At 42.9% G+C, this 14,549-nt stretch overlaps 1 protein-coding gene across 1 annotated transcript in view; it reads left to right on the top strand.

Annotated features, from left to right (window-relative positions):
• Positions 1–14,549, top strand: part of LOC149325716 (uncharacterized) — a 295,945-nt gene that overhangs the window by 23,008 nt on the left and 258,388 nt on the right. The window lies entirely within an intron of this gene.

Raw genomic sequence — 14,549 nt, 5'->3', positions numbered from 1 at the left:
ACCCAACACAGACCCCTGTGGTACTCCGGATGAGACGGAAGTAGAATTTGAAGGAAGTCCGGCTATTACGGTGAACTGAGAGCGAGCTGTGAGAAAATTGTGAATCCAGTCTAAAACAAGTGGGTGAAGGTGAAGACCTGAAAGTTTAAACATAAGACGTTGATGGGGGACACGGTCGAATGCTTTGGAAAAATCAAGATAGATGACATCGGTTTGGAACAAAGAATCAAGGTTTAAGTGAAGGTACATGGTAAATTCATATAACTGTGATTCACATGAATAGCTGTGACGAAAGCCGAGCTGATTTTTGAAGAAGAAGGAGTTGGAATTCTGGAAATGTTCCTAAATTTCGCGGTGGGCTATGAGCATGTTGAGCGTTGATTAGCGATTAGAATGTATAGTTTTTTGCCCACTCGTATTTGAGTGCAAAAGAATAAACAGAAAACTTTCGATCGTTCTCGGTGCTTTGCTTCAAAATTTCCACATCTGCGTCTTTGAGAACAGATGATATATATATCCACATAGCTAACTATCTTGCCCTCTTTGTCTCTTAGCGCATACACCTGGTTTTTATCTATGTCCAGTTTTCTCTTCGCTGCTTTTAGGCTACCTCCGTTCTTGAGAGCCTGCTCGATTTTCTCCATGTGAAACTTTCTTATGTCAGCTAACGTGCGCTTATTTATTAACTTCGATAGCTCTTTATTTATAACGATTGCAGAGCTAATATAGTCCTCCATAAAGTCAGCAAAAATAATACAATACGGAAGGGTGTCAGGCAGGGAGACACGATCTCGCCTATGCTATTCACTGCCTGTTTACACGAGGTATTCCGGGGCCTGAAATGGGAACAGTTGGGGATAAGAATTAATGGAGGATACCTAAGTAATTTGCGATTCGCTGATGACATTGCTTTGCTAAGTCACTCAGGACATGAACGGCAAAGCATGATCAATGAATTAGACAGGCAGAGCAGAACGGTGGGGCTAAAAATTAACATGCAGAAAACCAAAGTAATGTTCAACAGCCTAGCAAGGCAACAGCAGTTCGCATTTGGTAGCGAGGTGCTGGAAGTAGTAAGAGAATATGTCCACTAAGGGCAGGTAGTGACCGCAGATCCGCATCAAGAGGGAAATAACTAGAAGAATAAGAATGGGGTGGAGCGCATATGGAAGGTTCTCTCAGATCATGAATGCCGGTTTACCTATATCCCTGAAGATAAAAGTATACAACACCTGTATCTTACCGGTGCTCACGTATGGGGCAGAAACGTGTAGGCTAAAAAAGAGGGTTAAGCTAAAGTTGTGGACAACGCAGCGAGCTACGAAAGGAAAAATAATAGGTGTAACATTAAGAGATCGGAGGCGAGCGGAATGGGTGAGGGAACAAACGAGGGTTGATGACAGCCTAGTTGAAATCAAGAGGAAGAAATGGGCTTGGGCAGGGCATGCAATGCGAAGGCAAGATAGCTGGTGTTCCTTAAGGGTAACGGAGTGGATTCCAAGAGAAGGCAAACGTAGCAGGGGGCGGCAGAATGTTAGGTGGGCGGATGAGATTAAGAAGGTTGCGGGAGTACGGTGGCCGCAACCGGCAAGGGACAGGGTTAACTGGAAAAACTTGGGAGAGGCCTTTGCCCATCAGTGGGCGTAGTCATGCTGATGATGATGATGATATATACATGCGCCAGCTTTATTAGTTAAAAATAAACCTAGCCGCTGTGGTATGTCGGTGGTTATCGTGCTCACCTGCTCTCCCGAAAGACGCGGGTTCGATTCCGGCCTCGACGGTCGCATTGCGATGGAAGCAATAGGCTAGAAGCCCGTGTGCTGTGCGATGTCAGTGGACGTTAAAAAAATTCAGGGGCTCGAAATTATACGCAGCCCTCCACGTTATTTGCTGCACCATCCCGAACTGTGGTGCTGAACCTGTGCAGTCTTATAAATACCTTGGCGTAACCCTTCAGCAGGCATGTTTCCTGGCACACTCATATCAGCAAACAGATCTGTCGGATTTCTTAAACGTCACCTACGAAATGCTACACGCCACTTGAAATTACTCTCCTATAAATCGATTATCAGGTCTGTGAAAGAATTTGCATATCCAATCTTTAGCAGGAGGAGGATGAGGAGGAGGAAAGGAAGGGATGTTAACCGGAAGAATAAGCCGGTTTGCTACCCTGCAAGGGGGAGTGAGGGGATAAAGAGGTGAAGGAGAAAGGAGAGTAGCAGGAAAATTAGGCCAGTGTGCAAAGTCAGCGAGCGCTCAGTAAAATGACAACCTGTCGTGCAGGCCAGAAGTTTTAAAGCAGCGGAACAATGCCTTAGAGGCGTTCAACGCCGACGACTGCCACGGCCAGTGGCCGAGCATCTTCATTTTCGTCAGTGGGCGTAGATGTAGACACTCCAGCGCACCGCAGAGAAACCCTTTCGGCACTGTAGGCAGGGCATTCAGAAAGAATTCAATTCAATTCAATTTTTTCTCCAGTTATCCACTGTAACGTTCTCCCGGCTAAAAGGTCCGACTGGTCCTTGACTGAGTCCCAGAGACGTTTACAGAGCACCGACGGCCAGTATAAACAGAGAACTGCTTAGAGTGCAGGAACAAACAGATTGTATATATATAATAAATACATACATAAATACAAAGCACGCTAAAGATGACACATATACATAGTTATAAAACCACAAAATGCGAAGAAGGCAATCACAGTTTACTGAAGTATTCGTGTAGCTTTCTGCTCGATACGTTATTCATATCTTCATGGCGATTTAAAATAAAAGGTAGATTTTGCTTTATAGACTGCAATTTATAATTGGGGCAAAAATGAAGAATGAGCCAAGGGTCGGTGTTGCGGGTAGCAACATTGTGTTCATGGCGTGTCAATGAAGATACACGTTTCAAAAAAATTGGAACTCTTTAAGATGCGATACTCATAAAAGTGGTGCATTCGGATAATATTGTAGTAAGCAAAACTATCTGCGGTGGTCAAGCCAGGATCAACATTTGTTATGTGGCGTGTAATTTTTTTTTTGAAGCACGCGGACTTTGTTTATGTTGGTTTTTTTGTGGTGGCCCAAAAGAAAAATAACCGATTACATACCTGAGGCTTAGCTTTTAGGCAAGTAGCATTCGACAGTGGGATAGCGCAACAGCAACCACAGAAAGCTTTTTGCAGTTGTGATCAATATGGTTGTTCCAGCTCAAATCGGTCTGAAACTTTGCGTCAAGAATTTTATGTTTTTCGACAAGTTCGATAGGTTGGCCTAAACATTGTAGTGTACTGTTCATCTTAAACATCCTATTTTGTGCGCGAAAAAATATCGCTATGGTTTTACTAGCATACAGTTCAAGAAAATTAGACTGCGGCCACACGGACAATTTACCAAGTATTTCATTACATTTTACGATTGGTGTGTTTGGTTCACTGCTGGTAATTAGGAAGCTACTGTCGTCAGCATAAATGAAAAATTTAACTGTTTTGTGCATTTCCACTAAATCATTAATATACATATTGAAAAGAATGGAGCACTTCCCTGCGGCACGCCGCAGACAACAGTTAACAAGGACGATTGTTGGCTGCCTATGGATACGCATCCTCTTCTGTCACTCAGGACTCGAGCGTCACTAGCGGTTCTCCATGAATGCCGTATGAATATAACTTTGCAAGAAGAAATTTATGGTTTAGACAGTCGAAGCACTTACTAAAGCCAATGAAAACGCCTAGTGTAAATTGGTTGCTGTCAATGTTTTGCATAATTTCTTCTTTTATTTCAAATAACGCTGATTTTTTGGTATACCCATTCCAAATCCAAATTCCTCATCGCTATGACTATGAATTTTTTTATGAAATTTGTTATGCGGAAAAGAATTAGTTTTCCGTGCCCTTTTGAAAAGGCGGAAAGCACTCAGATTGGCCGATAGACGCAAGGTTTTTGTCGCCGCTTTTGTAAATTACTGATAGTCTGGCTACTTTCATAACGCCTGGAAATGTATGCGTTGCAGTTTCCAAATCAAAAATATGGATAAGCAGAGGAGCAATATATTCATGAACATGTTTGATTGGTATCACTTGCAAGTTATCAAAGTCGGGGGCTCTATACTGTTGCTATGGTTCAGAAATGCACTGAGAACAAAACAGAACTGCGCGAAGACGACGGGTCAAAAGAAGGCACGAATGCACACACACAAAGCGCAGATTTCCAACTGACCTTATTTAGCGAAAGCAGGGTGCTTTTAAAGGCTATCACAGGCAAACAAGGAGGCAAGCAGAAGCAAAAGCAACATGCGCACGGCAATGACGCTGACAAGACCACGTGTGGTTACTACCCACGGAAAGCTCGGATGTGCCCATCTAAGAAATTCATCTTTTGCCTTGAAAGAAGGAAGTCTGATAGCTTGGGATAAGCGGGGCTCGCGGAAGACCAACGGAACGTAGGAAGCTCGTCAGCCATTGTGTTTAAAAGATCTTGAAGTGCTGGAAACAGTGAGTCCAGCACCAGTAAGACGCTTCAAGCGTTTGAGGAACGCGGTGTGTAATTTACAATAAAACCTCTAGCCTTTGTAGTTCTGAATGTATTTCAAGGAGAGAAAATTAATTACCTCTGAAAGAGTCAATCAAAAAATAAAAACATTACAGTCATAGGAAACATGCAACCGCAAGTAACTCAAACACATTTTTATTAATTATTTTGCGATAAAGCTTCTAGTTCCCACTAAATATAAATGTTTGATTTAAACTTGGCAGGTTCAAAAGTGCCCCAGGCTATGAAGGACGCAGTAGTTGACGGCTCCGTATAATTTCAACCACCTGGGGTACTTCAGCGTGCGCTGACATTGCACAGCACAAGGACCTCTTGCATTCAACCTGCATCGAAATGCGACTGCTGCAGCCGAGACCGACCCTGCGTGTTTCCGGTCAGCTACCGAGGAACAGAACCACTGAACCACCACGACGGCTTCATTATTAATGTATGGATCTTGGGGATGGAACATTCTCAGGAACAAAAAGTGAAAGAATTTGACATTCACGTAAAGCAAGCAACGGCAAGCAGGTGAAACGCAATCACCGTGCGTATTTTACGATAAAGCCTCTAGTTTCCAGTAATTCGTTACAAAAATATACGTTTTTCCGCTGTCCTCTAATGGTGGTGAGCGCTTTCCACTAAAAGAGTTTCTTGTGTAAGTGGATTAGTTTGGATTGGTTGATGTTGAACATGATTAAGCATAAATATAATCTTGTATTTCTGTGCGTGCTCGAACCAGTGCAAGCGGTCTGTGGCTGTCGGAGAGCGTACGAATTTTTTCATCAACTTTTCTAGATAAAGGCATCTGTCTCAAGTGAAAAGGAGTTGGCAAGCGCACGGCAATGGATACGTGTCGAATTTAGCGTCAGATTATTACAAATTGCATGCAGACTACTGGATGCCTAAGTGGATGCCGCCTACTGCGCACACATCTCGAACACGATGACAACGGGAACCGCCCACAGCAGGGCTCGGCTGCTGCCTAGAAATGAGAGCTCGACGACGACCAGCTTCAGTGGACACGGCGGCACCGCCGTGACTATGTCACCCAACGTACCGTTGTATGTTCAGGTGCTCTTCGCGAGCGTCAACGTCGTTTTCGGAGGAACAACCGCTATCTGGGACGATGGTCGCTCTCAGCTTCGCAGCAGCGTCAACGCTTCGCCGGGCTGCCGCACGGACAGCGATTACACCGGACCATTCATGGAAAACATCACCACGCTGCCGTCGCCGCCGCCACACGTGGATGCCGCCTACTGCGCACACATCTCGAGCACGATGACAACGGGAACCGCCTAGAGCAGGGCTCGGCTGCTGCCTAGAAATGAGAGCTCGACGACGACCAGCTCCAGTGGACACGGCGCCACCGTCGTAACTATGTCACCCAACGCACCGTTGTATGTGCAGGTTAGTCATTCGAAATATGGCTTCTATAGCGACGACCTCTGTCTTATAGTGTTGCCGTGTCCACACCTTGTGCTACGCTTCTTCTTGGAGTGTTTCTAGTTGGCGGGCTTGTTACTGCAATTATCCGGCGATGTAGAGGAAAAATCCCGGTCCAGTGACAGAAGAAATGTTCACAGAACTAATCCAGAACCAAAACGAGATCCTGTCAAAATTGACTGAGGTCCAGGTTAATCAGGCTTCCTCTGAAACAAGAGTGCTTGAAATGCAAGGTCGCCTTCTTGCCTAGAAGGCAAGGAACCTAGAAACCTTGGATGATATTCAGAGCAGGCTCGCAAACATTGAAACGGTTGTTGACAAGTGGGATGATGATAGGTCCCGCCTTGCTAAACAGGTTGATGAACTAGATAATCGTTCTCGAAGTAATAATTCGATTATCAGAGGTGTAATTGAAGACGAAAATGAAAACGAAGTGACGTAGATGAAGAAAGTGACAGAAGAAATTTGTAGCGATATCCTTAAGGTGAGTGTATGTTCTCTTGAAACAATCCACATACTTGGCAGGTATTCACCCGAAGGAAATCGCCCGATTATCTTCAGAGTTGGGGACAATACAGAGAAAGTAAAAAAATTGAGTAATTGTTCTAAATTCTAGAAGTATGTGATGAGAGGCTAGTTGGTAAGACATTCTGAAGACATAAAACTACGCAGGGGACAGGACACAGAAAATATTCAGACAGGACGAGCGTAGACTAACAACTGATTTATTGGACGAAAAACGACCTTCCCTCAAGAGCAACGCATGTGCAACCAAACTTAATGCCCAAGGCAAAAGTACACAATCTTATCAACCCAAAAAGTCAAGTTCCTTCTGATACAGGTGAATTGATGCCTGGCTAACACATTTTTCCTCACCGTATCTAGCAATTTGTCAGGCTTCAAAAATCTCGCGAGCCTTCCTGTCCTTCGCGCAGTCTCGTTTATGCCAGTTAACTAATGTCTCGTTTATGCCAATTAACTAAAAATAACCTGCAAAAGAAAGTAGGGTATGGAGTCAACCACAGATTGAAGTTTGTAGCCTGTAAGATGGGAGTTATCTACGAGATCCCATTCAGCTGTGGTTCCGTATATGTAGGGCAGACGGGGCGCTACATTAATAAACGCCTTCAGGAGCACAATCACTTTTTGAGCCAGCACGGTGGGCAGCATTTAGCAAGGCACTGCCAGTCTTATAAGGTCAATGAAGAGAAGAAACAAGTATTTTGTACGCCGCTTTTCAAGCAAACGAAGATTATAGGCTGCACGAAGGACAGGAAGGCACGCGAGATTTTTGAAGCCTGGCAAATTGCTAGATACGGTGCGGAAAAATGTGTTAGCTGTGGTGTTCGTCCGCGCAAGCAAGAACCACGAAGCTGCAGCAAAGTGCGTCGACGGAATTTCTTTATTCCATCTAACAAAGTTACTGGCGAGCGCCAGCAGAGCTGGGCCGACGTCTATGACAAGCTAGGAAGAAGTGCCCGCGACAGCGCTCGGTGCCGCTGTATATAAGCTCTTATCAAAGGGGCGTGTTCCAGCAGCGCGCGTGTTATCAGTAGGCGCGCAGCCACTACAAGCGAGGCATCAATTCACCTGTATCAGAAGGAACTTGACTTTTTGGGTTGATAAGATTGTGTACTTTGGCCTTGGGCGTTAAGTTTGGTTACGCATGCGTTGCTCTTGAAGGAAGGTCGTTTTTCGTCCAATAAATCAGTTGTTAGTCTACGCTCGTCCTGTCTGCATCTTTTCTGTGTCCTGTCCCCTGCGTAGTTTTATGTCTTCAGATTTGTTCTAAACTTAAAGATTCCGGAATAAGCATTAGTGAAGATTACTCAAGACGAGTAGCTGAAATTAGGAAAAAGCTTTGGGATTCAAGTGCAGAAGAAAGAAAAGATGGTCGTAAGGGCAAACTTGTCTTTGATAAACTAAAACTGAACAACGTGCTGTATGGCTCGAACGAAGTTAAGAATGAGAGATACAAAATTGCCAGCACCACCTGAAGTGGCAACAAGTGAGACGAACAAATATATATGCACGGAGCATATTAAACAAATCCGAGTCACTGGAAGTAATAGCTATGGAACATGAACCTGACGTTATTGTTATAACGGAGACATGGTTACATAAGAATGTAAAGGACGCCGAGTTCGTCTCAGCTGGATGTAACGCATTCAGAAAGGACCGAGAAGGAAGAGCTGGTGGCGTAGCCATACTGGTCAAGCAAAATGTTTTGTGTACTGTCCTGCGTCAATCGTGCGATAATGAAGCGGTATGGATCAAAACTAAGCTTACCGATTGAACCGTTTTTATTGGAGGGGTATATAGACCACCAAATTCCTCACTTGACGTAATTACCAATATAAGGGAATTTATGGAAAGAAATAGAGGAGGAGGCGAAGTAATTCTCCTAGGCGATTTTAATTTACCGGGAATTAATTGGAGCTCCTACGCACCCGGGGAGATTGATGTGGCAAGCTCTGAACAACTTTTGGACTTGGTATTTTGTTATGATTTAGTGCAAATAGTAACCGAATTCACAAGACTGTGTGATACAACATCATCTATTCTTGATTTAATTTTTGTGTCTCATGGCTTAATAAGGCTCTTGACAGATTGTCATGTTGAGGACGGATTATCAGATAATAAAATGGCAATAGCTTCATTCAATATGTCACCATCTATCTCATCATCTGAACCAATAAGAGAGGTTTTGAATTTTCAGTTCACAGATGATGTCAGTGTGCTAGATTATCTTGAATCTTCTTCCGGTGAGTTCATGTACCTCTATCACTCAGAACTGGGCACTGATGCTTTGTGGAGTTTCTTTTCCAATGCCGTAATCCATTGTATCGAGCACTTTATACCAAAGAATAAAAAGAAGAGCAGGCGCAGGAATCCATGGATTAACAGAGAGATTATCCATTCGAAAAGGAAAATTCAGCGGAAACGAAAAGCATGTTCCCAAAATGGCAATGTGGGTGACACAGCTTGTATTCGCCACATGAGACATGACTTTAAACGCCAAATTAGAGTATCAAAAAACCTTTTAATCTTACACTGAGGAACTTTGGAGGTATGTTAATCCATCACCCAAGCAACACTGTTCAAATGCTGAGGTTAACACTCAAGAAAGCACTGAACAATTCAACCTTCAGTTTTCCTCTGTTTTTACGAAGGATGATGGCACGTTGCGAGGCAATTATGACTTCTCTACCCGTCCCCCCATTTCAGATATTGTGATAACCGAAGGAGGTGTTCTTAACCTGTTACTCAATATTAACACAAAAAAAGCCCCGGACCAGATGGTATACCTAATTAATTTTTAGTCAGGTATTCTGCGTTGGTGTCTAAGTTCCGTATGAAAATATTTATTTCCTCTGTTAGCAAGGGTTACTTCCCTTACGCATGGAAACTAGCCAGAATAATGCCAATCGATAAAACCGGCAACACTTCAGACTTTAGCTATTACAGACCAACTTCTCTCACGAGTACGTGTTCTAAGCTACTAGAACATATCATGACCAAACACTTATCGAACTATTTAGAAACGTATAACTTGTTATCACCACTACAGCATGGTTTCCGTAAAGGTTTGTCTACGAATACATAGTGAAATATCATGAACTAGCTCAACTATCTAACGATTAATTCCCGCGGACAGATGCACTTAATTTACCTAGATTTCGCCAAAGCTATTGATAAAGTTTCCCACCCTAAACTTCTACTTAAAATCAATACTATGTTTAAAAATCCAAAACTAACGACATGGTTTACTTCGTATTTAGAGTGCCGCCACCAGTACGTTGAAATAGACGGACATACGTCCAGCTTATTACCGGTTTTATCTGGTGTACCACAGGGCAGTGTCCTTGGACCGCTTTTATTTCTTATTTTTATTAATGACTTGGCAAGTCTTGTTTCTGTTCCTATGAGATTATTTTGTAAGAAAAAGAACAGTAGCGCAACCAAGACGAACACAAGAGAGGCCCACACAAGACTAGCGCTAGTCCTGTGTGGTCCTCTCTCGTGTTCGTCTTGGTTGCGCTACAGTTCTTTTCTTACAACATGCACCATCTAGCCCCACAAAAAGTTCTTCTAAACCATAAGATTATTTGTCGACGATTGTGTCATTTACAATAGAATAAATTATCCCAGTGATCAAATGAACATACAACACAGCCTAGACAATATTACAAAATGGTGCGCTGACTGGCAAATGATCATTAACCTCTCGAAATCTGTTTGTATGTCTACCACTAGAAAGAAAACTACCTTAGAATTTCCTTACTGTATTCATGATAATGTGCTCGGAAGGGTAGATGAACACAAGTATTTGGGACTAATATCTACTGGCGACTTTAAATGGAATAGGCACGTAGAGGAAACATGCAATAAGGCTAATAAAGTGTTGTGGAGTCTGAGGCGCAACTTACATAATACAACTCCTGAAATTAAAAACTTGGCTTATAGAACACTAGTTAGACCTATAACTGAATACGCTAAAATTGTCTGGGATCACACGCAAAAAAACTCAAACAAACTAAAAAGGAGTCAGAGGTTAGCTTCTCGATTCATATTTAATAAATACCGCCGAGTTCACTCCCCCTCAGAGCTGTGTCACCTTGCAGACCTTCCCAAGTTAGAATTAAGGACCAAATTCGACAGGCTCAAGTTTCTGTTCCTTATTATCAGTAACGCAATTAAAATCAACAGGACCGATATTTTCAGCATTCGTTCTAATGAATCATCTAGACATGGCCATAGCATGTATATTCCGCCTCCAGTAACTCGTAACGATGCATTTGAATATAGTTTCTTCCCTAGAGCAATAAAAGAATGGAACATGCTTTCCGATTCCGTTGTTCAACCTTCTTAGCTCAGTGCATTTTTGGTCAACTTTTTGGTTTTTTTCGGTTTTTGGTTCTTTTATTTATTCCGGGAGTGCGGTGTGCTAACATGACTGGGTTAAATCCGTGTATTGTGTTTCGTGTCTTTATATAGTGTTTTACTGTGTAGATGCTCTTGAGTGTGCGTGGTTATGTTTTTTGTAGCTCTCTTCTACAATGTAATAGGGCACTGTGTACACTTCTCTCGTCCTCTTTAATGACTTGTTACGTGTACAATGCGCTTGATGACAGATTTGTTGGTATTTTTTCTTTCTTTTTTTCCCACCACTCCTGTAATGACCCTTCAATAGGGTTAACAGTATCAATAAACAAACAAACAAAAAAGCTTACGGAGGCTTGAAATGTGTCACTTCTAATTTAAATCACAAAAAATTCGCTGTGGCTTAGCTTGGTTAAGCCCGGTAATTGCGAAAGCAATATCCGTACCTACGCCATGGTTCAGCTGGTAGTGTAGCTGGTGGTGGTGCTTATAGACTTGTGGTAATGCATCGGTTATACAATAAAATCCAATCCAATCAAATGCAATCCAATACAATCTAATCTAATCTAATCTAGTCTAGTCTAATCTAATCTAATTCAATCCAATCCAATCCAATCCAGTCCAGTCGAGTCCAATCTAGTCCAATCCAATCTAATGCAATCAAGGTCAAATGAAGGTCAGTGGTGGTCACCGCCGCGGCACCGCTAAGGCGTGAAAGTGCAAGTAGTATTGCTTTCGCAATAAAAGGTCAATCCAGGTTCTTGGAACGCAAGCGCGGTCTCCATTGTTCCAAGGGTACCGTAGTGTCATGCGTTGTATTTTCTTGGCAGTGCTGCGTTGCATTTCTCTCTGATACAACATTATGGTTATCGGCAGCGGCTGGGTTTGCTGCTTAAGGTGTGAAGCTTGCCGTTTAAGGGCCGACACCTAATAATATGCTGCTAAGATGTCTCATTCCCAAGCCGCTTGTTTTGCCTGATGGGCCCTAAGGGGTGGCCGACGGAGACTGCGACCTGTTGTAAAAATGGGGAAAAAACACCATATCAATAACAAGATGAAATAAAAACTGGTATGGCGCAAGAAACGGGGACACAGAAGGCACACAAAACACAGGACTGACGCCAACTTGCAACTGGGGTTTATTGCACCAAGCCTGCCTTTTATACCACAACCAAGCCATATCAACGAAAGCGTAAACGTTGTACATATAAAACGGCAATTCATGCGATCACTGGCAATAAAGTAACGCTAATCATTGCAGAATCTAATCTAAACAGAGCTTGGGAGGCCAACTTATTTTCTGGCCAGCAGAAACACATCAACCAAGGCAAAAAAGAAAAAGAAACAAGGCACTGGGTAGAACTTTTTGTCGGGTTAGTTGGTACATTGTCTTGAAAGAATGTCGTACGCCAAGAAAGGACGAAACAGGAAGGAAAAAACACAGAACAGGAAAGAGGCGCAACTTCCAACTTTAATAACAGGAAAGGAAACCAGGCGCTCTTTTATAGCCGCTGAGCTGCATGAGGGTGCGTGAACTAAAAAACAAATGCGGTGGTGGACGAGTGATAACAACACTACAACACAGCACAACAAGTCATAGGGAGGTCGCTATTACAAAAGGCATGTTGATAACTCATGCGAGCGTGAATGATAGCACAGGTTGAACGATTATGAATAAGGATAAGAACTACCTCTAAGATATTAACAATCATGAAACCGATTGAAGCAAGCAGGCGGACTTTGCAAAGGGCATCTAAACGAAACCGTCCAAAAAAGCTAGTTCACTTCTGGTGAGGAGAACAGAAGGCGTGCTAACGCAGTTGTCTTTTCATTGATCAATATAAAAAGCCTCAATGACTTCTCTTTCGATTTTTTCTTTTGCCCTGGCTAGAAACCTGGTCTCTTGAAATTTCGGAAAACAATCTTTACACCTGCTACAATGTAAAGCTAGATTGCTTCCCGTCTTGCTTTTTAGGGTCACATTGTGCTGTCGAGCACGCTCATTGAAGCACTGTCCCGTTTGCCCCACATATACTTTGCCACACGTCAAAGGGATCTCGTATACCACATTAGTGGTACATTTTGTTCTGCTTGATGTGCCGGCCCAGTGTGAATCAGATTCGCATATCGAAAACGTACTGACCGCATTTAACTCGAAGTCAACGTCCCTGAAGTTCACGCATGAAAAGGCATATCATGATTGTATACAGTTCTTGGATTTACAGATTTCCTTTACCAACAACCACGTCTGTTGGATGTATCAACCTCGCTCAAAGAAGTCTCTGTTAGCCTACGATAGCGCCCACTCTAAATTAGTAAAACGAGGAATAGTTTCTCTTTGCATTAGGTCGGCCCTAGAAATATCTTGTCCACACAAAATCAGTGAAAGCTTCCAGTATCAGATCAGAAGAGTTATGTCAGCAGGTTACCCATTGCAACTGGTCACCAGTGTGTCTGAAAGCCTCCTTCAAAAAATGAAGAAGCCGGACTACAAGCGGGAATTTGGAAACAAACCTGTGCAGGTCATACCTTACCTGCATGGGTTTTCGCACAATTTGAAAAAAGTGGCTTCCAGGCACGGAGTGCGGCTGGTTTTTTCAGCCCCCTGCAAACTGGCAAGCATATGTCCGATGGTGTCAGGAAAGCGGGTCAAAAAGGCCTGCACTGTTAAACATCAAACAGTGTTCACAAAATGTACCACTAATATGGTATTCGAGATCCCTTTGACGTGTGGCAAAGTATATGTGGGGCAGACGGGACAGTGATTCAATGAGCGTGCTCGACAGCACAATGTGACCCTAAAAAGCAAGACGGGAAGCAATCTAGCTTTACATTGTAGCAGGTGTAAAGATTGTTTTCCGAAATTTCAAGAGACCAAGTTTCTGGCCAGGGCAAAAGAAAAAATCGAAAGAGAAGTCATTGAGGCTTTTTATATTGATCAAAGAAAAGACAACTGCGTTAGCACGCCTTCTGTTCTCCTCACCAGAAGTGAACTAGCTTTTTTGGACGGTTTCGTTTAGATGCCCTTTGCAAAGTCCGCCTGCTTCCTTCAATCGGTTTCATGATTGTTAATATCTTAGAGGTAGTTATTATCCTTATTCATAATCGTTCAACCTGTGCTATCATTCACGCTCGCATGAGTTATCAACATGCCTTTTGTAATAGCGACCTCCCTATGACTTGTTGTGCTGTGTTGTAGTGTTGTTATCACTCGTCCACCACCGCATTTGTTTTTTAGTTCACGCACCCTCATGCAGCTCAGCGGCAATAAAAGAGCGCCTGGTTTCCTTTCCTGTTATTAAAGTTGGAAGTTGCGCCTCTTTCCTCTTCTGTGTTTTTTCCTTCCTGTTTCGTCCTTTTTTGGCGTACGACATTCTTTCAAGACAAGGCACTGGGGCATGACAAGTCCACACTAACGAATTATGAAACGCGTGATGAAGGCGAAACAGAGCAAAAAATTGAACGACTATGAGAAAAAACCACGTGAAAAAAGATGACCAACAATAACCCGGAAAAAACATGACCAACAATAACCCGGAAAAACATGACCAACAATAACAATAAGGAGGGATGAAGTCTGAAGATACAGCACCTAGTGTCAAGTGATAAAAACTGAAGATCATTCCTGAAGAACAGTCGTCTTAGCGTCTAAGAATCTAAAATTGTAAAACACCGAAAGAAAGGACGAAATAAGAGCACAAA

This window comes from Amblyomma mixtum, chromosome 10, assembly GCF_055824585.1.
Source record: "Amblyomma mixtum isolate Tamu chromosome 10, ASM5582458v1, whole genome shotgun sequence".
NCBI classification, from domain to species: Eukaryota; Metazoa; Arthropoda; class Arachnida; order Ixodida; family Ixodidae; genus Amblyomma; species Amblyomma mixtum.
This window is presented reverse-complemented; position numbering and strand designations above follow the sequence as displayed.